Source organism: Anastrepha ludens, chromosome 2 (assembly GCF_028408465.1).
Source record: "Anastrepha ludens isolate Willacy chromosome 2, idAnaLude1.1, whole genome shotgun sequence".
NCBI lineage: Eukaryota > Metazoa > Arthropoda > Insecta > Diptera > Tephritidae > Anastrepha > Anastrepha ludens.
In genome coordinates this window covers 66,606,255-66,627,450 of record NC_071498.1, presented here as the reverse complement: position 1 = coordinate 66,627,450, position 21,196 = coordinate 66,606,255, and the positions used below count along the sequence as shown (strand labels likewise).

The window sequence follows — 21,196 nt, the reverse complement described above, 5'->3', positions numbered from 1 at the left end:
GCTGTCGCGATGTCCTGATAGAAAAGGAAAATCACGTAACTTTCTTGCTTCAATCGAATGTCAAACATAAAGAAATATACCATCTTGGCTAAAATTCGGTGTGTGTTCCTCTAAGAGATGCTATTGACTTAACATAGCCTGAATTTGCGGCAGCTTTTTTTGCTTTTTGACTTTGCTCGGTCGATCGTACCAATTTATAGAAAAATTTACGATTGTGATCAAAATATTTGTTTCACTTGACTTAATCGCGTGATCAATAATCACACCAACCTTAGCATATATGAATTGAACATAACCCTAGATTTTCTGCGGCGAAATAGTTCTAATAGTTTCTCCCTTCCTTCCTGTTTTATTCTTTGAAACTACTGTAAGCCTGATCATTCTTTAAGATGCGACTTTACGTGCCAAAGATATGATGAAAAATAGAATAAGGTAAAAAAAGTATAAGGTCCGGAAGAAACAGAAGCAAAAATATTTCGACGTTGCCTTGCAAAAATATTTCTTTGGCTCGGCGTGTACTTTTCCCCCGTGAGGGGAAGCTGTTTAAAATAATCTACACCTAGTAGAATTTCCATTGTTCAAAGTATTTTTGCATTAGCTCGTCGCATCAGTCGACTCATGCCACTTTCTGCTTCACAGCTTCAAAGTATGCAATTTTATCAATTTTATTGAAAAATTCACCTTAGAAAGCAACTAAGAATCGATCATTGCGAGATATGGGAATCTCAAGATTTACTACTGCGATTCTGTACTCAACAGCAATGCTTTACTTGACTGTAAACCTCTTCGAAACGATTCGAAAAACTCGAAACCACTTCTTTATCAAATTTCAAGTGCTTTCTTCATATTTCAAGAACTTCAAAAATATCATTCAATTTAGCTCTTCCTTATTAGTTTTTCGTCAATTTTCGCCATTTATGCTGCATTGGCCACGTAATTTATGCGGCATTATTATACTTTTCTTAAATTTAAATTGCTCGTAAGTCCTAAAATTGATTTTTTGAGAACTCCAAAGCGTTTGAAATCCCCAATTAAGTACGCAAATGAGAAAACAAAACAAAATAGAGATTCAGCAGTACATTTTTCGATTTTAACAGGGTAATCAGGGCGACCAGCGTAGCCGAATGGGTCGGTGCGTGACTACCATACGGAAAATGTAGATTGAAATCTCTGTGAAACGCCAAATAATAGAAAACGTTTGTCTAATAGTAATCGTCCCTCGGCAGGCAGTGGAAAACCTCCGGGAGTATTTTTGTCATGAAAAAGCTTCACATAAAAACCATTTGCCGTTCGGAGTTAGCTTAAAACTGTAGGTCCCTCTATTTGTGAAACAACATAAAGACGCTCGCCACAAATAGGAGGAGGAGCTCGGCCAAATAACAATAACAAGAGTACGCGCCAATTATTTATTTATTTTTATAATGTCAAATTTCAAACACCTATATGAAAGTTTCTCCTCTCTCAAATACTCATACAAAGTACTCAAATGAAAAAAAAAATCAAGTTTGACATTCAGCCAAACATTCTTCGATTTGAAGAGCGCAATCCAAGATCTGCTTCGTTAGCCTAAGTAAGGCGATGGACTTTTTTAAGTTGTCCTTTTCAATACATCTCTACTCGGTGTTTTGCCTATATGCTAAGTGGGCTTTGCGGAGTGTCAAAACAACTCTGAAAAATTGTTGGTCATTGCACGAGTTATTATCATGATCTTAGTTTTTTTTTTCATGAGGCACAGTTAAAAGGGAATAAATTCTATAAAACTGAATGATTCACAAATTCAAAGATGTGAGTAATTATAGGAAATTCTGCCAAAGATTGGAAAAAAACATTTTTTATTTCTTATTTTCACCAAGAATGAGAGTGCTAATAAAAATCATGCCTCAGTTACCTCAACCATAGCAATCGTTTTAACAGTACAGTCATACACACACACATACACTTGCGTGTGGCATGTATGCTCATATGTGCTACGTGACGTATGAGTAACTTCAGGTGTAACATTAAAATAAATTCCTTTGCCTTTTCACTTTTACTAATAGTGCAAACAATAATAAAGACACCACATTACTTTCATTTTCACTTTCGCATTCGCCCAACCAAGCTGCAAGAGCATGTTGGAATGTGTAAAAGGAATAAGTATATTTGATGGAGGGCAGAATGTATGAGTGTGTATGTGCAAGTAAGTTTGAAGGCATTTAGCTATATCTTTATAAATGTATGTTGCTCTAAATGTGAGCTTGTAATGGCTTATAGTTAAATATTTACTACAAAGAATGTGCTAGTCATGTTATCTAGAGGGAAGACCACAAAAACTTGTCAGTGCTAGGTATGTACGGTACTCAAGTGCTAGTAGATGCCGCCTGTTTTATCACCTACAAACTGTACGTACGTACATTATTATGTACATATATATGCACCATTTTAAAAGCTTACTCTCTTTTGTGTCATGCTGAACTGGAGTGTTTATTGCTGGGTGTTGTAACTAAGCGTTTTGTACCTCAATTTCTTTACTTCACGCAAACACTCAGAGCAATGAAGCGGTAAAATTCATGTTGAATGTGTTTGCGTGTAGGCCTCTATGTTTTGTGCGCATTAGTGAGTGTTCATGTGACCGTTTTCGCTTTTTCACTTTCATTGCGGACCTTTTTGTTTATGACGTCGCAGGCTCTACGTACGCGTGTGTGTGATTATTAATGGAACGTGCGCATATTACGCTTGATTTTATGTTTAGATGATCGTATACAAATATGCGGAAGCACCTAGAAAAGTATTTCAGCCATTCCTTTTCTTTATAAATTTTTGTATTTCGTAAATCATTGCTTGCTGCTGTTGTGTGTTCCTCTCCGTATTTACCGCGACTTGAGTCAATTTGACTCAGCGTTCTTTAACTTCGTTTTTAGTCTACTCAGCATACGCGCACTCCCTCAACCTATGTTATTTGTCGCCAATTTCACTTTGGCTTATGCTAAGAGGCATGTATTGGCAATCCCTTTCCCTAATATTTCGTTCTCTGACAAATTGAATGTAGCTTTCATAAAATTCAATTTAACAAAGCAGACTTGTAACACTTTGTCGAAATAATAAACGTAATACCATATTTTCTATTTTGTCATGATTGTCATACATTTTTGGGATTAATTTTATACTAAGCAGAACATTTGACGCGAGTTGAGTTTGCTCAGTGAATTAAGACAAAGCGGCGAAGCGAATTTCTAAACATAATATTATATATGCGCATCCATTCTTAACTGCTAGAATATCTTTATAAAAACAAAATATTGATCAAGCAACTAGTGAAGTACATAAGAGCAATTTTATAAACTGAGTACATACCTATCGAAATTTTTAATTTTATTTATTTTTTTTTATTTAGTCTTAACTGATGCTCAAATAAATATATATGAACAAAAGTTTTTAACCTTCTACGAAATTCAGAAAAATTCATCAAATTTTCATCGAAATTCCTAACTTTTAAGCGGAATTTGCAGTAAGCTTTGGGTATGCAGTTTTACAGTCCAGGCAATTTTTAATACAGTAAAAAGAAGGTGTAAAATATATCAAAATCACGAAAATTTCGAAAAAAAATATTCTTCATAGAGTACTGACTTTTTCCTCCATATAAGAAATGTGTGCATATTTTTGAAATGTATAGAGAATTGCGCCTACCTATGTACTTTACTGCCAAGCCCCTCAGCCTATTTGTGGTATGCCTCTTTGTGACTTCTAACAAATGCAGAGTCTTGCGATTTTATGCTGCCTCCGAACGGTGGTTGATTTTTTATATGAATCTCATTTATGGTAGTAATTCATATTAAAAACATTTTTTTTTATAATTAATGTTTGTTAGATTCAGTCGAAGGGCAACTGTGGGCGCTTTTTGCTATATTTTATTATAATTCACTCCATTTCGTTCAATATAATATAAAATACAATAATTTAACTTACTTTTAACCCGGCGCCAATGAAGCTTAGTTATATTGACCTTACACAATTTTTAATGGCCATATTTCGATTTTCTTTACTTGCGTTAATATCACGTAGTTGAGCGATGAGATAGCTATAGACTCAATCTCCTCACAAATCAGCGCGGCGCCGTCTGAGGTGAGAGAAGTCAACACATATAGGGTTATTCAATAGGTGCGCTTCAACTTTTTTCCGATAGGGAGGGCGAACGACGCAATATTTTTTATTTTTCGCTTGTCATTTGTAAACTTCATTAGTATACATTTCATCATGGAACGCTACACACTTGAGCAACGATTGCAAATCGTGCAAATTTTTTATGAAAATAATCGTTCTGTTGCTGCTACTTTAAGAGCATTACGGCCATTTTACGGTCCATTTCTATAGTTTAGTTTTATTTTATACTTTTTTCTAATTCTGTTTTATTTTATGTTCTTTTTTTATTGCATTTCTCTTAATTATTTTTTTTTTGTTATCTATTTTTCTTGTCGATTATTTAGTTTTGATTTATTTAATTGCATTCTACTAATAGGTTTATCTAAATTTATTTTTTTTTTTATTTCATAATTTTATTTCAAGTTTTTTCTGATTACTTTGTTTAACATTTTTCTACTTCTTTATCTTATTTGACTTTATTTTAGATTTTATTTTAGAGTATTTCATTTTATTTTAATTATATATTTCTTTAATAAGCTTGATAAATGGCCTTATATTTGATACATTTCTTCAATTCTCATTCTTGTTTTATAAGATTTCTTTTAATACACTTTAATTTATTTAATTTTTATATTTCAAAATAATTGGTTTAAATTCACTTTATTTTATTTGTTGTTTGTTTTATTTTTATTTAATTTTTTTTTTAATTTTGGTTCTTTGGTCTTTTGGTTCTTTGGTCTTATTTTAATTTACTTTATATTATTTCATTCAACTTTATTTATTTTTGAATTTTTATTTTTATTATTTTTTTATATCTGTTATATTACATTACTACAACTTATTTAATTAAATTCAGGTTTATTTTAATTTCATTTAATTTATTATTTTTCGTTTTATTTTTGTTTTGTTTCATTTTTATTTTATTTATTTATCTTATTTCTTTAAATTTTTAAAATATTATTTCATTATTTTGTATTTTTTTTTTATTCAAATTTTATTTTATAATATCTGTTTTATTATTCTTTAATTAATTAAATTTTTTTACCCCAATATGTATATTTAGCTTAACTTAACTTGATTTAATTTAACTTTATTTTATTTTATTTTACTTTCGGTTTTATTTTATTTTGTTTTGATTTCCATTCCATTCTAGTTCCTCTACTCTCAATAAATTTACACCTCAATGATTTGTGCCATTTATTTTCATTTTATTTTATATTTCACGACAGCCGCATTATGTCACAGATTGTGCTTGTGCGTGGCATGATTTCCCCTCCACACGCAATGGCAACCTTCGAGTGCATTTCCACAATAAAAAAACGTGTCATAAAAAACATATTTCTTTCGTAGGCTGCTTAAAACTTTAGCGCCTTTCATTTGCCGGACAAGATCAAGGCAGCACAACACGAATTGGAGAAGTAGATATTGCACTTTCTCATTGCGCTTCAATTATTCTTTTATATCTCTGGAATTTTCCTCTAACTATATAATCTTTTATGAAAGGAATTTTGCTTCAACAAAATATTAAAGGCGCATTTGTTTTACTTTCTTGATCGTTAAGGAAGCATAAACATTACGAGCAGCTGTAGTTACTTTGAATTTGAAAACTTTTCCGCTACTTACTGCTGATTTGGCATTTGATGTGCTTTTAATAGATAGCATTGCTGTTCCACGAAACTTTGCATCTGACATTGGAAGTGGGAAGGTAGCCACATTATAAAGTAGAAGAAGTGGAAAACTTAAATTAAATAAAACTCTGAGTAGCAAGAAACTTTTAAAAGCAAGAATGATGAAAAGTAAAAATTGTAGATATTATGGAAATTATGTGCTAGTACAAAAATAAGTAAAAAAAAAGTTAGTAAAATTGCGCAAGGCATCACGGTCGACTAGCTGTCAACAGAGTAAAATCTTAGGAAACTCAAAAGAAAAAAACCGCATGTTGAGATAGTAAAAATATTAGTGCGACACATTTAGAAAACCACTTACGCACTCTTGGATACGGCTCCTTGCTCTTCGCGGTAGGCAAAGTTTTCCCTATACTGCAGCACACCAACACATATGCGCATACACTTTGCAGTTACCACTCTCGAACTACATATGTCAAGCACTGACTTTATTTTACTTTAACTTAGTTCATTTGTTTACTTCTACATACTTTTCTTTCTTTACCTTTGTTCCTTTCTCTTTTTCCTTTCACTCGCCAAAGGCCAAGGTAATGACATATAAGACCCTTATCATTTGTTCATCACTTACCTTGATTGCTTTGTCCGGCTACGCAGACAATTTTTGGTAGAACTTTTCCAGACTGAAAGTTGCCAAAAACTTATTTAAATCGTAAATTTCGTCACTCAACTTAAGTGATTAGGCTCGGCGCTGATCGTAAGCTGGTTAATTTATGTGTGCATGGCGTGGGTTTTTCGGTTTATTTGTGTGCAAATTCGTTATTGGCTGAAATTAGATTGCAATTGAAGGTGTTGATTGGTGGGCTTTAATAGTATTTGTATTAGAGTAGTTTTTTCGAAATACATAAGTTTTTCTCCCAGGTAGCAAAATGATGGATAAGCTGTTATTTTTTTTTCTACTAAGGCATGATTGGAATTTCTCACTTTCACTGGAACTGAAGAGGTGGTCAGCTCATGGCTTCAGTAAAAATATACATCGGTTAAGAGGGAAGGTCAAAACGTACGCGGAATGGAAATGTTTGATAAGGCGAATGGAATTTTTTTATTTAAATCTATTTGGCGATTCAATTCAACTAAATAACTAAGTTGCAGTTCATAAGCATACCTCTGATATTGTCAGACACAAGAAGTTAATAATGAAGAAAATTGAATTTCGAATCATAATTAAGATGCTTACTAAGTATTGAAATTCATAACGAAGAATAATAAAAGCGATAACATGTTTCTTTGATTATAGTTCAACAGAAATATTGATTTGTTAGTGGTCGACTCTATTCAAATAAGCTAGAGACTCAACTGAAAAAAATTAGCACTCATGCCGGCCGTAAATGACGCATTGTGAAATTGTTGGAGAAGTTGAAAAATATGTTCTAGAGTATAAACGTTTCAAGCCGCCGTTTGTGTACAGCCGTTCAAAGTAACACAATCAGATAAAGAGGAAATGGCTATTGAAGAAATCGCCTCGCTGATAAATTATAAAAAAATAACCAAGTGAATATTAAAAGTTATTGGAAACTTAAAAAAAATAAACGATTTTACTAAGGAAAAGTAAGAAGAAAATGGGCTTTCTTGCTCGCTTAAACCGTTTAACAATGGTCTTCTTTACATGAAACTTATGTCACAACTACCTTACAGGAGTGTGGCTTCGAAATATTTCCCCAACATCGCACCAGTTTATATACACTAATATTGTTTCGATTCTTATTTGCAGAAATAAAAATCAAGAAGTTCGAGAAAAAAAAAATTGATGATGATAAAATAAGATCGCCTATTGCTGAAGGCCACGGCAAATTTTTTTTTGTTGATACAAATAAACTCTAGAATAGATCTGGGAAATTCATTAAAAATGTGGAGGGAATGTTATTGAATTCATGTTCCAAATTTAAGTTTTAGCGTCTTCACACCGCGAACTTTAGATGATATGTTTCAAAATCAAAATTCTAAGCATCGAGTGATTTACGAAAGGGTACAGCAATCCGAAGTTCATTCACAGTACATATATAGTATATATATATATATAATAAAATTTCTTTACATTTCTAATATATTATAACTGCCACTGTGTGTTTCATTACTTTTCTTCTATTTATCGCTTTTTGCCTCAGACATTCAACAATGTCAAGAGAAATTCCTCTTTGAAAGTAGACAAGTAATTAGTGTGTATCGAGCCACAAAGAAATAAAGTGGCGTAAAGTAACTAGTCAGAAACTAGTTAACTAGTAACTAGTTCGCAACAAGCCTAGATATGGACAAGTCCGCCTAGATCTTCAACGGCAACGCAGTATATGAACTCGAAACAAAATTTTAGTATTTCTGCTACTTGGAAATAGGAATATAAAGGGTCTGATGTATGTAATTGTAAGATGTAATTTTAAAACACAACATGTAAAAATTTAGATTATTTTGCATTCTCATTATTTTTGTACAAAATATGGCTCTTATTTTTTAATCAACCTTCAAATTGTCGACTCATTAAAATTTATTTGCAAAAAATCACGAATTTGGTGTTGTGATGTTTCTAAAAATCGGCCATTTTCATAATAAGTTTCAAAAATTTCAACGCGTTGTTCTATCGTGGTTAAAATTGTGTATCTGTCTACTCGAAAAATGTCAAAAATTACTTAAAAAAGGTACGTTCTAGGAATTATTCACTATGCATTATAACTACCAGTATGCGTTTCATTGTTTTCTTCTATTCATGGCTTTTCGGCATTCAGGCAAGTAAACCTCCTAACAATTTGTGTGTTTCGGGCCACAAAAGGAGAAAGACGTCGTAAAGTAACTAGTCGGAAGCTAGTTAAATATCAACTAGTTTGTATCAAGTCTTAAGTTTTGTTTTTTCTTGTTCACTCCTCTCGGGTGCATAAGGCCTCGGACAAGACTCTTGTCTTGCGTTAGTTTCGTTAATCTATTTGATTTGTGGCAGGGTAGCTGGCGCTAAGTCCTAAGTATCGACTTGTTACTATCATCACAAGAGACTTATAAAACGCAGTGGATGAATTCGGAACAAATTCTGGCACATGGAAATATGAAATTTACTTGAGAGCAAGCGTTGGCAATTGTTTCGATAAAAATTGTTCAGTTAGTGTTTATGTATATTTATCAGTCGATATTTCAAATACAAATCACAACTTGAACAGTAATAAAATAATCAATGTTTTGTAAACGAATAAAGAAAGTAAGTATTTTTTTAATTTAACCATCGAAACAAGGTTTCTTATTCCATTTAAACTTATTTGATTTAATTTATTTGGAATATATTTCTAAAATACTGATCAGCATTTTAATTGGATTAGTTTTCTCTCTTAAATATATTTTCTGGACGTTGATAAACAATTTACTTATGCAGCTTCACTGCTAAAAAAGAACCTCTGAAAAATCTCTGAAAAGTAAGACTACTTAAATTTAAACAGCTTAAATTTTTTTAAGAATTTTTTGCGCTTATTACTTAAATATTTCACTGCAAATTCTTTTCTTTGGCCAGCATCTTCCCTTGCGTCTATAAATCTTGTTCAAGTACAGAGCGTCAATGAACCAGCTCTGCTCCTCCGACGCCAACTTGTGCGGCCTGCCTGCCTCACAAACCACAAATACTTTTAAGCTTTATTAACTTTTATTCTCTGCATTTTCTACCAGCCTTGATTTTCCTTCTTCTCATTCATTTTTCTGCTTCTCCACTTGCTCTTTCATGTTTTCGCCACTTGCTCGTAGGCCTTTGTGCGCCGCTATTCAGCGTAAAAGCTTATCAATGTTAAGATGGCTGCTTTTATGCGATTTCGCCTTTAAAAGTGAGCCACACCATTTAGGAATTCTTTTTATTATTTTTTATTCTTTTTATTATTTCTTTGTACAATTGTTTTTTTTTTTTTTTGGAATGTTTGCCTGCCTTATCTTAGTTGGTTTGGTTTGGCTGTTTGTAGCAACTGCTATAAAAGCCAATGTCTGTCTGTTAGATAAATGCGCCACCAGCCGAGTGATAAAAATAAAAAACCATGCTCCTATGTATGATTGGTATACACTAGGGTGGGTCGATTTAAAAATGGCTCATTGCTCTGTGAAAATCGTATTCTAGGGATCAAAATAAGACACTTTTCCGAAGGAACCATACCTCTAAAACGAATTCTGATGTCCCCCAATTTGGGTCGAACGAAAAATCCCACTTTGACCCATTTAGAGTGCTCCAATCGAGTCCAAATGTATGACCGACCCCCACTAACTTTGGACGGCCGATCCACCCATGCCAGTGGCACACCCCTTGGAATTCCCCTGGGGGATTCCCCATACAATCATTTCAAAATATCACCATTTTTGGCCTTTACATGAGAAAAGAAACTAAAATGTTCGACCCAAATTGGGGAACATCAGAATTCGTTTTAGAGGTATGTTTCCTTCCGCAAAGTTTCTTATTTTGATCTCTAGAATATGATTTTCACAGAGCAATGGGCGATTTTTTTGCTTCCCCACAAATCGACCCGGCCTAGTATACACAAATGTAAATATATATGGCACTTTGCGAAAATATTGCAGTCTGCATATTTGCAAGACTAAAGTATGCTTTGGCGTTTGCTTGTGCACGCGTGTGTGTTTGTTTGCAGGTTTTTGTAGGTTTTTGCTTGCCTGCACTTGTGGTCGCTTTTTATTGTCTTGTCGAAAAATTTCAAGGACTTTCTAGTGGCCCACAAAAATATTCCGTTCAGTTCAAGTGATTGGGACAAGTTTGCTGTTGTTAGCACCTTTACCCCAAAAGTTCCAAGAATTATATTCGTACCAAGGTGTGGCATTTAATACTTCGTTTGGAATAAATTTGAACTCTTTGATTTGAGAGAAACCAATAATTCATTTGATTTGTTCTAGAATGGGTTAAATTTGAGGAAAGGTTTACCAAAGAGAGTGCAAGTTCTAATTTTGCCTTTACATTGCATAGCAAGATGCTCAGAATTTTTAGATCTGTAAGTTATAAATTCGAATGAGCAGCACCTAAACATTGCTTTCGAAGTGCCTCAGGTCTAAGTTGATTTGCAGCTTACTTGACCTTGTCCCCTTTATCAATTCTCATGATCAATTAACGATAAACCGAATACTTGTAGTAGGGATGTAAACGTGTTCGATCTTTCTACGATCCTGGGGTTTTTCAGATTTCATGCTTACAATCCCGGAATTTAGGAATTAATTCCAAGATTGGGAGATTGTCTCCGTGAATTCATATTTCGCAAAACTTTTACTCGAAAACTTTATGCGACGGTCTTCGTTGAAAATTCGTAGTTTGGTGTAGTTTGTATCAATAGGTCAACGGATAGGCAGAACTATGAAATTACTTGCGAAATAAGCAAAATTTATCGAACAAAATGACAAATTCTAATCGGAAAATATCTATTAAATTATAGAAAGCCTCGAATCGGACTGACTTGTGAAAACTTATTCAAGTGTCCACAGAGTAAGGAGAAAACAAAAAACGTATTTGTTCCAAAACAGGAAAATCCCAACTATGATTGTTTTATAAATTTTGAAATAAGTCGACTAAATTCTCAGAACTTTATGTGACTTAGTAAAAGTATGAAATTTTATGTAAAAAACTGCATAATGAAATGTTATTTGTAAAGTAAGCTTTATGCACACAAATATACCATTAGCTCATGAATTTTTGTCCAACGATAGCCACCCAAAGTTCAACCAATTAACAAATGAAAAGTTATTTACACCAAAAAAAAAAGCAACACGACTTTCAATTCCTCCCAAATATTTTATTGTCCGCTATTTGTGTAATTTAATAATCGCAATTCATTCAAAAAATCTGCAGTAATTATTTCAAAGCATTCCTTTGCCTGGCATTTATTTGTCAGCGGAGTGTTTCCATTAATCTTATTCTTCATTTTCATTTTACCACTCATCTACTGCCATCCTTGGACCGCATCAATATTTCCTCTATTTATTTACATTTCACTGAAAGTGCGATAAAATGTAAACACTGATTATCAACAGTCGATAAGTTCATAATTAAAAAGTTTCCATTCCGCTTTGTGCAATCTTCATCGCAGCTCATCTAACATTTGAAAGGGAGCGAGTTGCGTCAATGCCGCTATATACTAGCTTAAGCTGGCAAAACAAACATTAGCACATCCACACGTCCACTCTTGCATACATATATAGATACAGTACATCAACACAGTCAAAGTCAGCCACGAACACTAACCTTAGCTAACAATTCAAAGAGGGCAGCATTGAGCGATTGAAAGCAGGGCAATACTCGTAGCACCAGCCACTACAACAGCAACCCTTACGGCAGTCAGCCCAGTTAACCAGAGGCAGACATCGACATCAACATATACGAGGGTCGTTCGAAAAGTACGTGAAAAGACTAGAGGTCAGCAAAGTTATCGTGTATCGAGGTTATGCAAGAACACAAACGAAGTTTCAACCCAATCGGTATATTTCTTTGTGTTTTTTCTTGCTTCCTTTTCCATTACGACAATACACCAACTCGTGCCTTAGCAGTTATAGCTCAGATTACTATATATTAGATTTATGGGGGATTGGACAAGTCCAAGCACTCAGTCAGAAAGACCTACACCCAGAAAGATTGCATTAGAAAGAAAGGTATGAATGGTAAGACGGAAAGATTGATTTGAGGTCACTTCTCCGAGGTCACACTCAGTACATGCAACCCAACAGCCTAAGTCTGATTCTAGATAACTCCGGACAGCTACAAAGAAAATGCTCTGCAGTGTCATCATTCTCAAGGCAGAATAGGCATATTGGGTCACCAATGATTCTCATGTAGCCATATGCTGACCACAGGCATTGTGCCCTGAGGGCCTTCCTACTAAGTTTTAAGAGGAGGGTTGCTAATTTCCTTGTTGGTTCTTTCTCAAAGCACTTGGCTACTCTGACGGAGTCCAGCTCAGACCGACGTCTTCTATGAGTAGACCTCATGAAGTCATCAATCCATAGTGGAATTGATGCAGAATTGAGACCTAGAAAAGGTTCAAGGCCTAGTGGTATTCTTGCAGAGCCTTCATTAGCCATTGCCCAACTCGTCCGCTGCATTACAACACTGTTCAGTTTTGCCTTACATTCGCCGACTAATTTCGAAGAGCAGCGGGGGTTAGCAAGGGCTCTCAGTGTAACTTGACCTCAGCTGTTTTGCTCGCAAATTAATGAAAATAATTTTAACCCTTCACATCCTGGAAGGTTTCACATCCCCTCCCCCCCTATTTACCAGACTTGGATCCCTTGGACTACTATCTGTTCCAAAATTTGAATGAATGGCTGGCGGGAAAAAGGTTTTATTCAAATGAGGAGGTGATTGCAGAAAAAAATTACTATTTTTCAGACTTGAACAAATCTCATTATTCGGAAGGGATCAACAAACTGGAACAGCGTTGTGCAAGTGTATAAGCCTAAAAGAGACTATGCCGAAAAATGAAGAGGTTAACCTCAAACAATTAAGTAATTTTTATTTTTGCACGGTCTTTTCAAACGACCCTCGTATACTCGTACATAGATTGTAAGCAGACAGACAGTGTTAATGATTTTGTATGCGATGTTTGGCGCATTGGCGCACTGAACGGAAATTAAGTCACACCATCTACTTTTATAGCAGACTTTTGTTTACCTAAATTTTCTTACATTTTGTTTTTTTGGTATAGCGAAAGTTGTTGTCTTTACTCCAAAATGGATTGGTGCCTTTCCAAGTTTTACTTTCATTTGCTTTTATATTAATTTTTCCCTCTGTATTTTGATTGATTTTGTTTGTGTGCACCTGACCTTATTTTCTGCTATAGAGACACGTTTGGTGTTGTTGGACAAATATGTCCAATATATGTATGACAGCTCATATTGAATATGTAACGAAGATTACGGTAAAAGTTAATTTGCTTAATTTGCTTAATGATTTGGAAAATGTATTTGATTATTCAAAGAGTGTCGCGACCGTAGATGTGTATGTACTCGGAGTATATTGGGTGTATGCATGACTATAATACATCAACGTGTGTATGTGTGTATTAGGGATGTCATTTTTTCGATTTTTGCGATCATGGGATTTTCAAGATCTCATTGATATCATCCCGAAATTCAGAATCCCGGTATTGATCCCGGGACTTAGATAGTTGCAAGAACTTAAATAAATTAATATAAAAAATAAACAATAAATTTGTATTATTATTATTTATTTATTTTTATTTTTTTGTTTAAATTGAAAATGATTCCATTAGTTACAAAACAGATGACTGTAGTTAAACTTATCCGCACTTAATAATATTTTAGCGGGAACATATCTCATAAAGTAACTTAAGATATGTCAGAAATGGAACTATACACAAAACTTGAAAAAGTGAACTTATGGACATATTTATAGGTGACAAAAGTTCATATATTTGTTGATCTCGTACCATTTGAGTGGAATAAGTGGCAAGTACCAGGCTTTAATAACTTGTAAAAATTTGTATGTGGGGTCCTAGCACTAGCAATTCAATAACACAACTAATTTTTAATAAGAGCAAAGTGCTTTAACATTTCCCTATAGAGCTTACAAGGATTTATGATTTTACAGCTTAGCCCTTTCATCAGTGTTTCTCTCTTTTTGGAAATAAGCGATTTCTGTAATTTAAGTAAAAAATTGCATGTCCGAGGAGCCAATCAGAAAAGTTACTAATCTTACACTGCTTGAAAACAGATATACGAATAAAAAATAATATTCTCCAAGAGGCCAATAAGGCATGGAGAGAAGAAAATGCTTGTGCTACAACCAGGCTAATTTGGCCGCAAATAGATAAGGAAAGGTCAGGAGAATCGCTCCGCATGAATACTGCAGAAGTTGTAGACACGAGAAAGAGAAAGAAACAGTAGAATACTTCCTTTGTAACTGTTCAGCTTTAGCTAGGAGCAGAGCAGGCTTGTTAGGAAAGTACCTGTTTGACTCGCGTACGGAACTATCCAGTGTTGGGATAAAACCTATCCTCCGTTTCATAAGAGCGTCTAAATGGTTGCATGATAAATAACCAGTAAGTTTACCTGGTCTAAGTGAATTGGCTATTCTAAACCGACTGCAACCAAAACCTAAACTAACCTAAGTAAAAAAAAAATCGCGTTACACTTTCGCTTTTATGGATACAAATGACTCCCACATTCTTCCATTTAACGCAAGTTTTCCTTTAAGGAAAAAAGTCACAGTACGGCACAAGGCTCGGAGCATATGGCGGATGGAATAATACTGCAATGCTGGGATAATTGGCTAAGAAACTCTTTGTTGGTGGTTCCATAACCTCTACACTTACGAAGTTCTGCAAAAGAAATATAAAAAATAAAAATATGCTATATTTTCTAATTAGCCAAAGTAATTTCTTCTCTCTGAACTTTTATATCACATAATTCAATACCTTACATTTTACTGTTATTACTTTCCTTGAAACTGCATAGCTCTTTAGTCTTCTCCTCTTCATTGTTATAAATTTAACAATATATGTGTCCAAATACATATGGGTGTGCGCGTGTCTCCTCGACATTTATTTCCAAGAAATAGATAGCAAAATATACCCTTCACTTCTACTTACCACCAGTATCCATACTTACACACATACATATATGAGCACTTAGCAAATATTGAAGCAATAAATATTAGATTTAATTTTAATTTGATTTTAAAGGCTTTTAGTTACTGTAAATTGAAGCATAAGAAAAGAGAGAAGAGAGCCTTTAAAATAGTCAAACGGGAGAGGCAACGTCTGCCAGTAATGGAATATTTGAAATACGGGTTAAAAGTGTTGGGAAGCTATAGTGGAAAACGTAAAAAAAGAGTTTGAAAGTCAAGTAATATTCAGAATTAATTACCGTTCTTAGCAGGCAAATACCAAAAATGGGTACACCAGTATTCATAGTCATAGCAGGGCGACGTATTGCACAATTTTGACTATTTATTTATTTTTTTGTTCAAACAAAAAATGTTCTACTAAAAAAAAAACATCTAACTTAATATATTAAACTTCGTACAAAATTAAAAAAAAATACACAAAAATTCATAAAATTCATCATAAAATTATCCTAACTATCCTATCCGCAGTTTTGCAACCTTTTCAATTTCAATTGTGCCAGTAGGCCGTCGTAGCCGAATAGCTTCATGCGTGACTGCAGTTCAAAAGTGCCTGGTTTCGAATCACCATGCATGAAATATAAAATCATTTTTAGTAGCAGTAGGGAAAAGTTTTTTCTAATCGAGCGGTCGCTCCTCGGCAGGCAATGACAGACCTTCGAAGGTATTTCTGCAGTGAAAAAGCTCTTCATAAAATCTGCTGCTAGGAGGCGTTATAAAACTATGTGGAACAACATCAAGATGTACACCTCAAATAAGAGAAGAAACTCGGCCAAACACCCAAAAAGGAAGCACGCACCATTTATTTATTATTTATTTTATTCAGTCAGTTTAAAGTGTCTCAAATTTTGTGTTGGCTTCTCATATACATATGTATATATTTTCTTTTTTTTGAGCTTTATTTTACATTCTCTTACACATAAAGAATGTTAGCAATTTCTTTTATATGCCGAAAGAAAAATTCTCAAAAATCAACGCGCTTTTTGAGCCAATTCAAACTTGCACTTTGTTACACCCAAATTCAATGAAGAATTTAATACTTCTTCGTAACTACTTTATTTTTTTACACATTCTGTCTAAAAAGTTTGGTACATTGATGAATATTTTTGAAATTTTGTATATATTTTTATTTTTTGTACAAGGTTTGAAACTTTGAGTTATATGGTTCTTGTTGTAGTATGAACTAAAGGGTTTTCCAATAAGAGGTGTCTTTTTGGTATTCAATGAAAAATGTTTTTTTATATATAAATCATCGGATGTTTAATTCATTATAAAAAGGAAGGTATTCCGTTAATAGTGGAAAATAACATCAGGCAAATGACCACCACGACCACGCTTACAGGACAATATCCTTCTCATGAAATTTTCCATAACCGAATTGCACATTGGCTGTCCTATGTCCTCGATAGCCTCACGAATTCCATCTTTGAGGTCTTGAATCGACCCTGGGCTACTGAAGTTGACCTTCTCTTTGACGTAGCCCCAAAACAAAAGTCACAAGGTGTTAAATCACAAGATCTCAGTGGCCACGTGTGATCACATCTTTGAGAGATAACATGGTCCGAAAACTTTTCCCGTAAAAGATGAATGGTTTCTCTGCTTGTGTGGAACGTAGCGCCGTCTTGTAGAAAATAAACGTTGTCCAGATCAATATCATCCAATTATATAGGTATATATAATTGGCGCGTACACCCGTTTTGGGTGTTTGGCCGAGCTCCTTCTCGTATTTGTGGTGTGCGTCTTGATGTTGTTCCACAAATGGAGGGACCTACAGTTTCAAGCCGACTCCGAGTGGCAGATATTTTTATGAGGAGCTTTTTCATGGCAGAAATACACTCTGAGGTTTGTCATTGCCTACCGAGGGGCGACCGCTATTAGAAAAATGTTTTTCTTAATTTTGGTGTTCACACAGAAATCGATCCGACGTTTTCTCTGTGAATTCCGAATGGTAGTCACGCACCAACCCACTCGGCTACGGCGGCCCCCTCATCATCCAATTCCGGCCATAAAAAATCATTAATCATCTCTCGATAGCGTAATCTATTCACCAATAATACCTGCTACTGGAAATAAAGGGTTTTTATAAAAAATAGAGTTATTAAATGAAAAATAAATAAATGGTCAAAAATCTTTCAAAGTCACCGCGTTGCTAATATTGCGAAGACAGCGCCGTTTACATATGTGTCCTCTTCTTCTTCTTCTTCTTCTTCTTCTTATTCTGTTTCTTAGTCTCTCGTGGGATATAGGACATCAATAGGGTCTAAATGCATGGGTAACTCTAATCAATTTTTTACTCATCTTTACCTCATTTTTAAAAATTCTTTACTTTATCACTTCACATATGCATTGTAAACACCTCCTCCTTCTACTATACTTTAAAGCATCGCTTGACCAGCCTGGTGTAATTTACATACATATGGCTTACTTACCCATTAGAATATTCATGCCGATAGCGTCGATAGCTACCGCCAGTATTTCTTGTTTTATCTTTATCTTTGTGTTTGCTTCCCTCCACGAAAATGTTTTTCTCTCTGGTATCGCTTTTCTTCCGAGAAGAACGCGAAACCTCTATTGTGTGTTTTCCTTTACTATTTCTATTTCACACAACGTAATTTTCTTTGCTGGACTTGTTACCGCAAGCTTTCTCTTTCTCTCCACTCCGTACACCTTTTGTATGCGAATTTCTTTGTGCGAATTTCAAATGCTGGTCTGTTGTATTATATATTAACCGCAAGCCTAGTTAATTCTTAGTTCGCACACCACTAGACCGCCATCAAGAATTTTATGGCATTTAGTCCCCGCTACGATGAATGTGTTTTTGTTGGAACCTGTGACTTTATTCGCTCTAGTCCTTCTGATCAACATGAGCACTGAAAGAAAATTTTCTTCAAACTTTCGAACTTTTTAAATAATTTATTAAAAAACAAGAAACTTTTACCAAAGTTTTCAATTTCTTGATGCGAATTTTTTCGGCCAATTTTGAGAAATGCCGTTTTATCTCCCATTCTTCGCTGTAGTCTCACTGATCAGCTTCGGCACTGAAGTGAAGTTTTCTTCAAAACTTCCAACTTTTTACATAACTTATAAAAAATTAGGAAATTCTTATCAACAGTTAAATTTGTTTGTGATTTCGGTGATTTTTCGGATTCCTCTATCTTCGCTCTTATGTTATAAAATTATTGTGGCGGAACTTAATAAAAGCAATAATTACAACTAAAACCAATAAAATTTTTACTTTTAAAAACACCAATCCCAGCAAAATGAGTGGTGTTTTAGTAATTAATTACAAATACATGAAAATTTTGTTTCGGTTTTGGAGGTCTGAGACCAACTTGGGTATTCGAAGAATAAAAGTTCTGAACTGATTTGCACATAAATTTACCAAAATATTTTAGTCTCATCAAATGCTTAATGAATGCAACTTGCGATTACCAACAAGAAATTTTTGCAGCACCATTCTAATAGTGAATTGCATTGAATTTTTGAAAGCAAACATATCCCTGCAGTTAAAAACCGAACTATTCAGCAAAAATTCTACATCACCAACTGGTATTTGATGGAAAAAATCGTGCTATATTAGTTCAAGAGTAACTGGAATTGTACTAGTTACCAAGTGCCCAGATAGTGGTGTATGACAAAAAAATATATTCTATTACTATACTATAAATGTTAGTGATCATGATACATGTAAATGTTAATGAGTCAGGCATCTGCTTTATTTCTTTTTTGTTTTTTTTGGGCTGCGCGGAACTACTCCATTAACTGGTGATTTTGGACAATGTCGTAAATTTTTCTAAAAATTGCTTTATTTTTAGGCTGGCGTATATAACATTGCACTCTCCTTTTTATTTATTTTGCCATGCGCTTCCCCATTTGTGATGTGCGGCTTGATGTTGTTCCACAAATCCAGGGACCTACAGTTTCATGCTGCTTCTGAACGGCAGATGATTTTATGAGGAGCTTTTTTCATGGCATAAATGCACTCGGAGGTTTACTATTGCCTACCGAGGGGCGATAGCTTTAAAAAAACAACTTATTCTATCATTCGATGTTTCATGCAGGAAAAAATTTTAAATTTAAATTACATATTTTGAAAAAAACAAAAAATAATTTTGAGTTTTATTCTGTGCGGAATATTTTGGTAGAGAATTTTTAAAGTGAATGACAAAAAACAATTACCCTTAACAATAAATACACAATTAAACAATCAATTTTTTTTAATTTTTTTCTTAAGTGTCCATGTATTTGGCGTTTCGTGCGAAAACAAATTGTAAAAACATTTATAATTTTGAGATTTATTTTATGTGCAAAATTTTTGTACACAATGCTTAAAATGAAATCTTCTCGATTTTTTTAATTTTCAAAAATGACAAAAAAATGTTTCTTTAACGATAAATACATTTTTTTTTCTGAAAAAAATGGTTTTGGTAAATCTTTACCAGAAAAATGGAAAAGGAAAATTTTTTTAAAAGTAAAAAATTAAAAATGTATTTCATCCTAAAAGTTAAAATTTTTATTTTTGATTTTAAAAGAATCGAAGATGTCTCATTTTGAAAACCTCTACACCAAAATTTTTAACATTAATTTGTTTTGAATATTTTTTCAGTTTACTTCTTTCATACTCATGTCATATACCCCATATACGGGCTCACGTGCGGTAAAGGGTTAATTACGATGTGGGTTGTAATATTGTCCATAATAATAATAAATAATAATAAAATATAGCTAAAAATATTCACAGAATAGTTTCTTTAAAAGATTTTTTTTTTAATAATAGGATGTTGGGCATACTTAGTAAAAAATTGTAGATTCAAAACTTTATCAAGCAGCAGTCTTAACTGCGCCTGTTTCAAATTTTGCTGATAATTTGTATGATCATTTATTATTATTTTATTTTTTTATTAGAAAATCGAACTCTTGAGCTAATATTTGCAAAAAGTAGACGCACAAGCAAAAATAAATTTTTTTTAATAATTTTTAAAGTGGAATGTCTCGAAAAACGGTTGCGTTTTTGTCATCATATCATATAAACAAATTAATCAGAAATGGCCTAAATAATGATGAGCTTAAGCATCTAGAATGAAGCGCCTGCAGCTCTCTTAAAAAAAGTACCTTGAATTGGTAAATAAAAAACGAAATCTTTTTTATTGATTCAAATTTATTGTATGGCTATGGCAGGCTCCTACCGAAGCATGTCTTTAAGTATTCCGATTATCAAAAATAAACAAACCAAAATCGACAAGGAAACGTTTTGATACAATACTAATTCAGACGCTGTTAATTAACTGGTGCGAGTGCAATGCTGATGACGAAGCTGCACATTGTCATATATTAATTCATCGCCTAGTAAATATACATATTGCTAGCAATGAAAAAAGATAGCATACGTACCACATCAGCTACAAAACGAACTGGTAGTAAAGTACTCCAGAACTGGTAGGTTTGTCTACCGGGATGTTTGACTGCAAATGTAATCATTTAGATGCATGTGCTTGTGTATTTGTGTGGTTGTGTGTGCACTTGATTTCTACACTCAGCATACACAATTACTGTGAATGCAAATAATCAAGTGCAAATAAAGGATAATTACAAATTAAGAGGCAAGTCCCAGGCTTAAACGCGCAGCTTTAATTTTATTGGTTATGCAGAATTGAGTGTTAGTGTGTGGGTGTGTGTGTGTGTGTGTATGTATGTATGTATGTATATGTATATCTTTGTATTAGTATGTGCTAGTAAGGCTAACGCTTAAAAACTGTAATTACCCTCTACTTATTGCGAAACCGAACTTTAATTGTGCAATAATTGGAGA

The 21,196-nt window shown here is 33.8% G+C and overlaps 1 protein-coding gene across 4 annotated transcripts in view; it reads left to right on the top strand.

Annotated features, from left to right (window-relative positions):
- LOC128871695 (very low-density lipoprotein receptor-like) overlaps positions 1-21,196 on the top strand; it is a 228,849-nt gene that overhangs the window by 39,853 nt on the left and 167,800 nt on the right. The gene's annotated exons all lie outside the window — the stretch shown is intronic.